Consider the following 13,348-nt stretch of genomic DNA (forward strand, 5'->3'; position numbering starts at 1 on the left):
GGTTTATGGCACAACTATTAGGGTGTTTGCCATCCCATCACCAGAATAGGTCAGTCCCGGCTGTCTCTCGACCATTGCCAGCAGTCTTTTGTGGGGGTATCTTTGTGGATTTTTGTGGGCCTCTTTAGCTCTTTGTTTCTTCCTTTTCTCATGTGGTCTTCATTTACCATGGTCTCCTATTCCTTGTTCTCCCTCTCTGTTCTTGATCCAGCTAGGACCTCCCACTCTCTTTCCCTCGACCCTCACCCTTCATTGCTCCTACTCATATCCAGGCTGTTCATGTAGATCTCATCCATTTCTCCGTGTCTTTCTTGGGGTCCTGTTTTCCAGGTAGCCTCACTGGTGATGTGAGTAGCAGTCCAGTCATCCTTGTTCCACATCTAGCATCATCCTCCTATGAGTAAGTACATACCATATTTGTCTTTTGAGTCTGGGTTACCTCACTCAGGATGATTTTTTCTAGATCCATCCATTTGCCTGCAAACCTCATGATGGCATTGTTTTTCTCTGCTGAGTATTCCATTGTGTATATGTGCCACAATTTATTTATCCATTCTTCAGTTGAAGGGCATCTAGGTTGTTTCCAGGTTTTGGCTATTACAAACAATGCTGATATGAACATAGCTGAGCAAGTGCGCTTGTGGTATGATTGAGCATTTCTTGGGTATATGCCCAAGAGTGGTATAGCTGGATCTTGGGGGAGATTGATTCCCAGTTTTCTAAGAAAGCCACATATTGATTTCCAAAGTGGTTGTACAAGCTTGCATTCCCATCAGCAGTGGAGGAGAGTTCCCCTAGTTCCACATCCTTTCCAATATAAAGTGTCTTCAGTGTTTTTGATCTTAGCCATTATGACAGGCATAAGGTGGTATCTCAGAGTTGTTTTGATTTGCATTTCCCTGATGATTAGGGATGTTGAGCAATTCCTTTAAATGTCTTTCAGCCATTTGAGTTTCCTCTGTTGAGAATTCTCTATTTAGTTCTAAAGCCCATTTCTCAATTGTACTGTTGGGCATTTTGATGTCTAATTTCTTGATTGCCTTATATATTCTGGATATCAGTCCTCTGTCAGATGTGGGGTTGGTGAAGATCTTTTCCCATTCTGTAGGCTGTCCCTTTGCCTTGTTGACCGTATCCTTTGCTCTACAAAAGCTTCTCAGTTTCAAGAGGTCCCATTGATTGATTGTTTCTCTCAGTGTCTGTGCTACTGGTGTTATATTTAGGAAGTGATCTCCTATGCCAATGCATTCAAGACTCCTTCCTACTTTCTCTTCTAGCAGGTTCAGAGTAGCTGGATTTATGTTGAGGACCTTGATCCACTTGGACTTAAGTTTTGTGCACGGTGACAAATATGGATCTATTTGCAGCCTAATACATGTTGATATCCAGTTATGCCAGCACCATTTGTTGAAGATGCTTTCTTTTTTCCATTGTACACTTTTGCTTCTTTGTCAAAAATTATATGTTCATAGGTGTGTGGGTTAATGTCAGGGTCTTCAATTCGATTCCATCGGTCCACATGTCGGTTTTTATGCCAATACCAAGCTGTTTTTATTACTGTAGCTCTATAGTAGAGCTTGAAGTCAGGGATTGTAATGCCTCCAGAGGTTGTTTTATTGTACAAGATTCTTTTGGCTATTCTGGGTTTTTTGTTTTTCCATATGAAGTTGAGTATTATTCTTTCCAGGTCTGTGAAGAATTGTGTTGGTATTTTGATGGGGATTGCATTGAATCTGTAGATTGCTTTTGGTAAGATTGCCATTTTTACTATGTTAACCTTGCCTATCCATGAGCATGGGAGATCTTTCCATTTTCTGACATCTTCAATTTTTTTTTCAGGGACTTAAAGTTCTTGTCATATAGGTCCTTCACTTGCTTGGTTAGTGTTACCCCAAGGTATTTTATGTCATTTGTGGCTATTGTAAAGGGTTATGTATCACTAATTGCCTTCTCAGCTTCTTTGTCCATTGTATATAGGAGGGCTACTGATTTTTTTTAGTTGATCTTGTATCCTGCTATGTTGCTGAAGGTGTTTATAAGCTTTATCAGTCCTTGGTGGAATCTTTGGGGTCACTCATGTATACTATCATGTCATCTGCAAATAGGGAAAGCTTGACTTCTTCCTTTCCAATTTGTATTCCCTTAATTTCCTTATGTTGTCTTATTGCTCTGGCTAGAACTTCAAGTACTATATTGAACAAGTATGGGGAGAGTGGACAGCCTTGCCTCATTCCTGATTTTAATGGAATTGCTTTGAGTTTCTCTCCATTTAATTTGATGTTGGCTGTTGGCTTTCTGTAAATTGCCTTTATTATGTTTAGGTATGTTCCCTGTATTCCTGATCACTCCAAGAGTTTTATCATGAAGGGGTGTTGCATTTTGTCAAATGCCTTTTCTGCATCTATTGAGATGATCATGTGTTTTTTTTCTTTGAGTTTGTTTATATGGTGTATTACATTGATGGACTTTCGTATGTTGAACCACCCTTGCATCCCTGGAATGAAGCCTACTTGATCATGGTGGATAATTGTTCTGATATGTTCTTGGAGTCTGTTTGCCAGTATTTTATTGAGTATTTTTGCATCAATGTTCATGAGGGAGATCGGTCTGTAGTTCTCTTTCTTTGTTGCATCCTTGTTTGGTTTAGGAATCAGGGTAATTGTAGCCTCATAGAAGGAGTTTGGTAATGTTCCTTCTGTTTCTATTATGTGGAACAATTTAGAGAGTATTGGAATTAACTCTTCTTTGAAGATCTGGTAGAATTCCGCGCTGAAACCATCTGGTCCTGGGCTTTTTTTGGTTGGGAGACTTTTAATGACTGTTTCTATTTCTTTAGGGGTTATTGGAATATTTAAATAGTTTATCTGGTCTTGATTTAACTTAGGTATATGGTACCTATCCAGAAAAATGTCCATTTCTTTTAGGTTTTCCAGTTTTGTGGAGTAGAGGTTTTTGAAATATGACCTTATAATTCTCTGGATTTCCTCAATGTCTGTTGTTATGTCCCCCTTTTCATTTCTGATTTTGTTGATTTGGATTCTCTCTCTCTCTCTGTCTTTTGGTTAGTTTGGATAAGGGCTTGTCTATCTTGTTGATTTTCTCAAAGAACCAACTCTTTGTTTCATTAATTTTTTGTATTATTCTCTTAGTTTCTAATTTATTAATTTCACCTCTCAAATTTGATAATTTCCTGGCATCTATTCTTCCTGGAAGACTTTGCTTCTTCTTGTTCTAGAGCTTTCAGGTGTGCTGTTAAGTCACTAGTGTGAGATTTCTCCAATTTCTTTATGTGGGTATTTAGTGCTATGAATTTCCCTCTTAGCACTGCTTTCATGTTGTCTCATAAGTTTGGGTATGTGGTGTCTTCATTTTTGTTGATCTCTAGGAAGTCTTTAATTTCTATCTTTATTTCTTCCTTAACCCATTGGTGATTCCCTTGAGCATTATTCAGTTTTCTTGAGATTGTAGCTTTCCAAATCTCCATTGAGAAATTGGGTGTTATTCTGATGAGTTTACCTTTATAGGTCACTTGGCCTTTTTCCTTTGCTGCTCTTCATATTCTTTCTTTATTCTGTACATTTAGTTGTTTAATTATAATGTGTTGAGGGGACTTTTGGGGGGGGTCTAGTTTGTTTGGTATTCCATAGGCTTCTTGTATCTTCATAGGCATTTCCTTCTTTAAGTTGGGAAAGTTTTCTTCTATGATTTTGTTGAATATATTTTCTGTGCCTTTGAGTTGGTATTCTTCACCTTCTTCTATCCCTATAATTCGTAGGTTTGGTCTTTTCATGGTGTCCCAAATTTCTTGGACATTTTGGTTCATGGCTTTGCTGGCTTTAGTGCTTCCTTCAACTGATGAAACTATTTCTTCTACTGTATCTTCAATGCCAGAGATCCTCTCTTCCATCTCTTGCATTCTGTTGGTTATACTTGCATCTGAAGTTCCCGATCTTTTATTCAAATTTTCTATTTCCATCATTCCCTCTGTTGTGTCTTGTTTATTTTTTCAATTTCCCTTTTCAGGTCTTGGACTGTTTCCTTTATTTGTTTCATTGCTTTTTCATGATTTTCTTTCAGTATTTTATTGTTTTCTTCCAGGACTTTATTGTTTTCTTCTAATTTGTTTGCCCTTTCCTCTAGTTGTTTACAGCGTTCTTCCCATTTTTTTGTCTTTCCCTCTACACAAGCCTCTACCTTCTTCATGATGTTACTCATAAGGCTATTTGCTTCTGCTTCTTCCAATTTTTGATGTTCAGGTCTAGATATTGGAGGCGGGCTAGGTTCTGGTGATGCTGCATTGCTCTTCATTTTGTTGTATGTACTTCTGCCTTGACGTCTGCCCATCTCCTTGTGGTTCGTTCTTGGTCTTATCAGTGTACTTGGTTCAGAAAGAGCTGACAGATTCAAGAAGTCTCTCTCTCTTGTCCAGATGGGAGTTCTCTTGTCCAAATGGGAACACCGGGGCAGGATGGAAGCTCTTATCTGGACTGGAAGTCTGGGCCAGGATGGGAGTTTTTGTCCAGACAGGAAGTCCGGGGTAGGATGTGTGCTCTTGTCCAGAAGGGAAGTCCAGGTCAGGATGTGAGCTCTTGTCTAGAAGGGAAGTCCAGGGCAAGATGGAAGCTCTCTGGTCCAGAAGGGAAGTCAGGGGCAGGATGGGAGCTGGGGGCCGGTCTCTATGTCTCAGGAAGTGGCTGGGGTCTCGGGCAGATGGGCATGGGGGCAGGGTGTGGAGATTGCAGGTGCTGCGGGGGGGGGGGGCTTGGAGAAGGGGATCCTTCCCTGTGGGGCTAGAAGGGGACCTGCCCAGTGGCCATAACCTGGGGCCAAGTTGGGCAGGTCTTCCTCGAGTGACTGGTGCCCAGGGATGGGGTCTGGGATGGGCCTGGATACTCACTTCTGGTCCAGAAGGGAAGTCAGGGCCCATTTCCCTAATTTAGAGGGATAATGTAGCTAAAAGTTACTCTACAGCAGAACTGATTTTGAAATATTTCAACCTTCTCTTTTTTTTCTTGGTATAATTCAACATTTCCCTGAAGCTATTGAGAGAAATCAGAATTCAGCATCTAATTGATTTTTCATTCACTCCAACAGGAAAATTTCAGATGTCAACTCCAGGAAGTGGGGCTCAGTCTCTGGCAAATTCTGGAAAGTCAAATGATTATCTTCTAATTTGTTTGATGATCACATCTGCAGCTCCATAATGTTACTTTCATGTGCATTTAGCTGAGTCACTGTGGTTTGAATACGGGCCCAGATGTATTTGAACTTGGAGCCATGGTCTCCATTACTATCTGGCTTTTTTGGCTTTATGTCTCCATTCCTAATATCTCTCTATATATAAAATGGATGATACCTGAATAGTCACACATACATACACACACACATAGGCACCATAAGTATTGAATAAAATCCCACCACTTTTGATTAGAGCAATGGAAAATTCAGACTCAAGCATAACCAAGATTTTCTTTATCTTGAGTATTTTGGTATATGAACTGAGAACAAGGACCAGAAGTTGACAGGATATTTTCTAGACAATGAAATTTATAAAACTGTGGTGTAACAACTCGCTTAGGAAATTGTGAAAATAGTAACTGATAACCAGTACTTGGAGGAGAGAGAGATTAAATTGGACAATAGATATCATGTAAGACTATACTATAGTATACCACACATATGAATATTTTTTTACTTCACAGAAATTTGTTTTCAGTTGTGCATTTGTGTTTTCTGAATCAGATATAAAAGGCTGTTCTTACTATGTGCCATGGCTCAAAAGGACAGAAAAAGCCTGCTCTTGTGTGTCCATGAGCTCTGGTTGTTCCATTATCAAATCTTAATTATACATCAGTTATTTTGTGTGGGGCCTCAAAAAGTCAGTTAACAAAATTTGTATTGGTCCTGTTATGAAGCAAAATAACTAGGAGAAAGATGTTATTTGGATCCAGTCTAGCTCAGTACCCACCTTTGATCTGAGCAGCTGTAGCTGTAATAAAATTATATGTATAGTACCACCCTTTTCATTCCATGAGTCAGGCAAGTTCTTCTAGGTGCATAGGGTGGTAGACACAAAATGTTGAAGGTTCCATAGAAAAAGGTCAAATAGAAGGAAGAATAATTTGATGATCTGAAGGTGAACCAAAGGCAAGGAAAGAAGAACCAAGTTCCCCTGAAACATGCAGTACTTTGGACATGCTTCAAAGGATTTTCCTGAGATCTGCCTCTAAAACCTTCTATTTGATTATGGAATTCCATCTGCATCCAAGGCAGGGGTCTAGAGAAGAGAATCATACCCAGTACAGGTCTAGCATTGGCACTACTTGTGATTGCTGCTTAGTCAAAATGGCTTTCATTTTAAGAACTGCCCGTAAACACAAAGACGGGGCTATTGCATTTATGGCTGTTCCAGGTGAGCTTAACTCTTTGGCCATTATTAAGAAACCCAGTGATGAGCCATTGATCATTGACAGTTCTTCCTAACACTTTCAAACTAGAGCTAACAAATGAATGTCACACAAGGAATGGTTGGGGGTGGGGAGGGCTTGACAATTAACAGTAACTACTTTTCTCACAATCGGAAGGAAGTGAATTTGCAGTGGGAGATAGTAAAAAAAAAAAAAATGAAGAAGGAACAAAGAGAGGATGATCCAGAAACAATGTGCACCTCTTTCTCACCAAACTCACGTGAACAATAGTAGCCTCAGGGTCTCTCAATAAATGCCAGTAGTGTCTGAGCCTGGGTGGTCACAACCTGCCACTTTTCACACATGACATTGGCTGCTGCATTGTTATGAGGTAGCCTCAGATTGCTTGATGGTCTTCAAGATTCAATTGCTTGAAGGAACAACATCTGACCAAAGAAATAAATTTGATTACAAAATGGCATTTTCATGGGTCATTCTAGGCCCTTCAGAAATGTTTTTCCTGGGGTTCCTTAATATGACAGTTAATTCAAGTTGGGTCTCTGCCACTCATGTGAAAACAATCATAAATCCTATTGAGTTATAGGGATCCATCCAATGCATTTCTGAAAATAAACTTGTTCAGGAGCTTGGAATGTTGTGGCAGAGCAAGCAATCAAAAGAATTACAAATAATTGGCAATACCAAGTGGCATGTACTGTTATTTGGCTGCAACAGAGCCACTTTACACATAAGAAGCCTGGGACCCTGAGAGAATAAGTGTCACCTCTGAGGGCACTCAGATGCTGAATGGTTGAGGTAAAAGAACAGACAAGCCTATGAGACCAAGCACAGGTTTATCCCACAAAACCCACCCCCGCACATCTGTTCTTCCCAAGAACAGTTTCTGGGTTCTCTATGCACATCTCACAATGTCACTTAAACCACAAAAAAAGATAATGCTGGCTCATTCACAGTCTCCCTGGGGAAGACAACTTTTATCTCTGTTGGTTGTGACTGGGCCCCAGGCTGCTGGCACTGTTCATAATGACTCCCAGTTAGAACCATTAGTGAGTGAGGAAGCGTTTAATTTATACTGTGAGTTGGGTAGCAAACTGAATAAACCATGGCTTACTCACAAGGTCCTTCCAAGGCTATGGCACCTCCAAGCCCTTCCAGTGCCCCACTTCCATCCTTCTATGTTTCCATGGAAACAGATGCCTAATGCTCTGGTAAGGTAATTTCATTTCTTACTGGATCTGTACCATGTAAAGAGGCAGCAGGCATAGTACAGAGCCCAGAAAGAAGCTGAGATGGCAATTGTGATACAGAGAAGGCAGGAACAGGAATCCTAAATTAAAGAGATGATTAATTTGATGCAACAGTGGATATGCCTCCATCTCTAAAAGAGCTAAGGTTGTGCCTCCAGCTTTCTCAAACCCAGTGTTCTGATGGGAGTGTCCTGGATCTTTAGATTTTAATTCCTCCTGCTCTTGCATCCTCTTACCCTCATGAGGATGCTGTGCTCCACTGACACATTCCTGTACAGGGAGCAATCCCAGTGAGGATTCTTGCACTTCATTCCCCCTTTGTTTATAAGAGGATGACACCTGGAAATGAAGCACAAGAATCAGAAAAGATGAGATCTGGGTGGGGTGAGACTAAACTTTCAAGGCACATTCCCATCAACATACTTTGTCCACATCCTAGGAGTTCTGTATCTCCTCAAATAGTACCACCAACTGGTGAAGATGTGTTTCGGCAGGTATTTCTCACTTAAATCAGAGCAGTGGAGCTCTGGGAGGTGGTTCTAAGGGCAAGAGTACAGACTTGAACATACACTTCTTTTGAAATCTGTGTCTTCCATCAACTAGTAAGCTCCTCATTCAATTGCAATACCCAGAACCTTTGTCTCCCTAGCTCTCCAACCAAAGTCACTCAGCTATCACTGTCAGTTAACTTGGGCTTTTAATCTTTCCCTGTGTTTTAATAGTGGCTTGACTTAACTGAAAAACATACTTTACCTTGACCCCACCTTGCATCTCTTCTGATATGCCCAAATATCACTACTCTGACAACCTCCAGGACTCATCCTACTGAGGACAGAGGCTTTTACTGGGACCACTTAGGAGTCTGATTGAGTCCCCAGTCTATGAGTCATGAGTCTATGATTCACAGCTACTTCTAGCTTCTCCAGGAACTGAATCCAGCTTCAGAACGGTCTAAGGGAAGGAATGTGTGCCAGCCACCTTCCTCGTGCCATATTCTAATGGGGAAGGGCATAGCTGTGGCTGTCACTAGCAAAGGAGGCTACCTGAAGCAGGTACCCAGTCCTCTCTCTGCCATAAGATTGCTCTGGTTCCCTCTTGTCTCTCTTTCTTCTTTCTCTTTATAATTTTCATTTTCTTTTCATCTCTCCCCCACCGTCCCTTCTTGTCTCCTTATTGCTCATGTTTTTACTTCCCTCCTTGATTTCCCTTTCCTTGGTTTCATCTCTGTCTGACAACCCTCTATTTCTTTCTTTTTCATCTCCAAGAGCGATAAGCTCTTCTCTTTGAAGGCTGTAGGAACTCTGCAGAGTCCTCACCTGTTAGCTACTCTACCACCACCATTCTTATTCCCAGGAAGACAGAAGGTCATCTCCAGGGAGAAATCTGTGTTGCAGGGAACCACAGATGCACTCTGCCAAGGAAGCTAGGAGCCAGGCTCATAGCACGGCCACTAGTAACACTGCGCAGCTGGACTGCCCTAGCAAGAAGGCCCTGTGCCTTGACAGATGCCTACAGGAGGAGGCTGAGAATGAAACCACACTAATTGCTTGCTTCCTTGCCTCACTTCACCCCATCAGTTACCACTTAACATTATTCTTTACAGGCACCACCATACTGCCTCCCTTCTTCCTCTGTTTCTCCTGGTGATTGCCTTATAGCAAGAATGACTGATTACCTTCCTAAAAGCAAGACTAGAGCCATTTACAATCTCCTTCCCCAAAGGCTGCAAAGAGAGCTATGATCTTGAAAGTAGTGTGTATAATTTTCTTTGTGGGGCCACCTACACAGTAACCATTGAGTGGGGATTGTGGCCATCCTCCTAACATGCAATTTCAGCACAGTCTTTTATGTCTATCTGTTGAACTGAAGTCAAAGTAAATGACTTTAGTGGATGCTAACCAGGAGGAGCCCCAAAGATAAGAACTGCCACATCTTAGTTCAGGTAATTGAGGTAATTGACCATGGTTTTCCTTTAGTGCCAGGGAAGGCTTGCTGCAACAAGGCCCAGTCTAGGGGTGAGCTCCAGCTTGCTGACTTTGCAACCTGATCTTCCCTGTCAAGAGAGAAAAATCCCCATTCATAGATAGGAGCACTGAAAGAATGAGAATTAGGCAAGTCCCCAGTGAGCAGAGCCCCCTGCAACCCCCAATCCAGAAATCCACTCTAATAATATAGCAACAGCCCTTGATAGCAACTCTTTAAGGCCCTTAAGATAATTATGGATATATGCACATGGACAGATGTGCATACATCTGTTTCTGGAGAGATTTTAAAGAATTTTTAGCACTCAGATAAAGAGTACTACAGAGCACTCTCCACTAGCCTGAGAATAGATGTGGACCCTTTCTCTTTACTCTCTTCAGGCTTTTCCAGGGACATTAGGTAAGGGCCATTTTACAAAACTGCTTTCTGTATTATAATTATTGTCATCACATAAGTTACCAGAGCAGTTCGAAATAAAGATATTTTGCCTTTCTGTTTCCCAACATGGGAGACCAGTAGAATGAAAATAATTGGAGAGTAGAAAGCTTATTCTTCACTCAGTAAGAGAATTGTACCCATTTAAAAGTTCTCTTCATTTTTTAAGTTTCTGAACCAAATGTTTTATGCCTTTTATAAAGGGAAAAATAATAGAGAATTCTATGGAAATCATTTACAAGTTTATTTTGTTTGTTCCAGCAGGCAGGCAGCTTACCTTCAGATGCCACAGAGAATGAGTATTTTGAGTCTTTTCCTTTGGATACTGTGAACAATTTCTAACTACAGTTATTTAGAATATTCGTGAAAAGTTTTGAGAACACTGTCCTCTGAAAAAACATTTAGGTAAATGTCAAAATTCTCGCCTTTAGAAGGTAGTCTAACACTAGGCTCTTTAAGACAACTGAATGATAAATCCCAGTAAGCCTGCCATAGAGGCTCATGTATACAGTGCTCCAAGATCAAAATGGAAAGATAAAAGGAGAGATCAAATGAGGAAGAAGGACAGAGGAAAGAAGGGCAAGAACATAAGAATGAGGCAGAGAGATACAAAAGCAGGGTAGGTCACACAAAGAGAAACAGGCCGACAGTCACTGTGATGTTAACCTTGTCAAATGCAGTGGGTTAAGAGATGTCTAGAGAAGTACACTTCTGAGTATGCCTGTGAGGGTATTTCCAGAGAGGAATAACATGTATGATGGTGAGTGGTACAGAGAGGCCTAGCCTGAATGTAGACAGTGCCATCCAAATAGTTGGACAGGGGGGAGGGCTCAGAGGGCAATAGTGAATAAATGTAGAAAGAGAGAAGCCATCCGGTGTGTGCCAGTTCTATTGTTCCAAGAAACTATTGCCCATGGCTTCTTTTACCACATGTGAACCTTAAAGGCCAAGTTCTCCTCTAGCTTTTCAACATAGACTTACTGCAGTGACTTTTCAGGGAGCTTCCAGGACTTCAAATCATAGGCTGAGCTGCATCATGGGTTCCTGTTTTTCTGAGATGTCCAGATTCTTGGACTGAGCACGTACAAGGTTCTTTAGTTCTCCAGCATCCTGACAGCCATTGTTGAACTACACAGTCTAATTGCATGAACCAATATAATAAATCACTTTATATTTACATGTGTGTTTTTTATTGGTTCTGTCTCTTTGGAGGGCCCTAATATGGCCAAAGTGAGCCAGAGACTGGAATCATAGAGAAGGAGTTAGTTGTAGAGTCACTGGTCCTAACATAAATGAGATCATCAGAGTTTTTCAGGTTCTGAATCATCATGGGGTCAGTGTTGATAATCTTTCACAAAAGACTAAACTGACCATGAATTGGATACATCTTAGTTAATTAACTGTTATATGACTTTTCCTTTGGAGATTTAAATAAATGTTTATCCCAAATAGAGAGGACACTAACAGACCAAAGGCAAGATGACAACTAGTCTAGCTTAGTGAACAAATGATTTGGGTGGAGGGAGTCATTTCAGCAGCATGAGAGACTGAAGGTAAGCTGTGTCACTAGACTGTGTCCTAGGAAGCTTATATGCAGTTAGGCCACTGAGAAATCCCATCTGCAACACAATAAGACATAAAAAACTTGACCATTGAAGAGTCTCTTCTCAGTAACTTACAGACTTTCTGTAATAGACAATTTTGGCCTGGATACCTAGGAACCATGGTTGGCCATAATGCAATGCAAATCAATCACATTCCTCTTGCTGACTAGCTAGCTCATCATTGCATAAAGAATCTCTGTCCTAGGCTAGCCAGATCCCAAGACTATGAATTTTCAAGGATATCAGTTCTACTAAGTTTAAAATATTACCACCATTTACAGAGGGTTGATGGCATGGGAGGGACGCTTTACTCAGAAATATACTTGGCCAAACTTAACCTCCAGTTATGCCAAAGGACTGTGACTGAGAGCAGCAAGTACATAGGGTTAGGAAGATGGTTTTCTCACTGATATGTGAGGTCAGCAGCCTTCACATGTTCTGCTTCCAACATATCACAAAACTACTCCTGAATCCATCTATGATACTCCACTGGTAGAACTCAGAGGCCATGTAGTTCTGCTGAAAAAGCAAAAGAACTCACACAGGAGGTGGATGTGCCTTAGGCTGTCCTGAAGGAGGGAAGGGATGGCTGTCTTTCAATATCCCATGGGACACAGCTTGGAAAGCACTCTTTGGAGATTTCTAATTTACCTTAATCTTATGGCTGCTGAAAGGGTATATGGCGCTGGTTTGGTCGGTGGCGGAAGAGTCACGAGCCATGGTTACCAGAGTTAGAATGGGCTTTATTAGAGAGAGAGAGAGAGAGAGAGAGAGAGAGAGAGAGAGAGAGAGAGGCACAGAGAGAGAGAGAGGCGCAGAGAGAGAGCATGGAGAGAGAGCACAGAGAGAGACTGAGAGAGAGCAGGGGGATGCACATCCAGCTTTTAGGCTGGGACGCAGTAGCCCGCTGATGACATAATAAGGTGCCAGATGAGACCTCGAGCTGCACATATACAGAATCCTTTCAGCTGCATCCACTCTAACTCAGCCACCCATCACCATATGCCTGGCTCCTGACTTTATATCATTCAAATAGGTCCTTAGGGAGCTGTCTCCAACTCCCAAACTTTGAGATTGCTCTAATTTCCCATTAACCTAGAAGATTTCTATGACATTTTCTTCCATTCCTGAGTCGTTTCTCATCAAGATATGTAAATATGAACACCATCATCTTTATCTCTTCAGTCAACCCTGACCAATCTTATCGAGGTAATCAAATTTCTAACAACTGCTAATGGTAATTACAATGGAATCTGAATAAAAACAGTGACAGAACATGGAGCCCCTACCATGCACAGAGCACTCTGATAACCCCACACCTTCGTTCATATTTTGTAATATACATAATAGCTACAAGATATGGTTATTATCACTCCCACTTTATCATGTAAGGAGTTGACTTTGCATCACAAATAACAAACAGAGTCTCTCTTTGTTCTAAGCACATCCTTTCTGAAAGAGTCAAGGCTCATTTCCCTCTGAGTTCTTCTGTGGTCCAAAAGTGTCCTGCTCACCCAATCTGCAGTTCTGGCCCAGAAGTCCCTGCCCTGTCATTCAAAGGGAGCCACCCCTTCACAGGGGAAGGTGGCCTTTGCTACTTCAAAGCTCTGTGTTATGTGCAGTGAAGCAAATTTCTTATCGTTATTTTTTT

This window comes from Peromyscus maniculatus, chromosome 9 (genome assembly GCF_049852395.1).
Source record: "Peromyscus maniculatus bairdii isolate BWxNUB_F1_BW_parent chromosome 9, HU_Pman_BW_mat_3.1, whole genome shotgun sequence".
Taxonomy (NCBI): domain Eukaryota; kingdom Metazoa; phylum Chordata; class Mammalia; order Rodentia; family Cricetidae; genus Peromyscus; species Peromyscus maniculatus.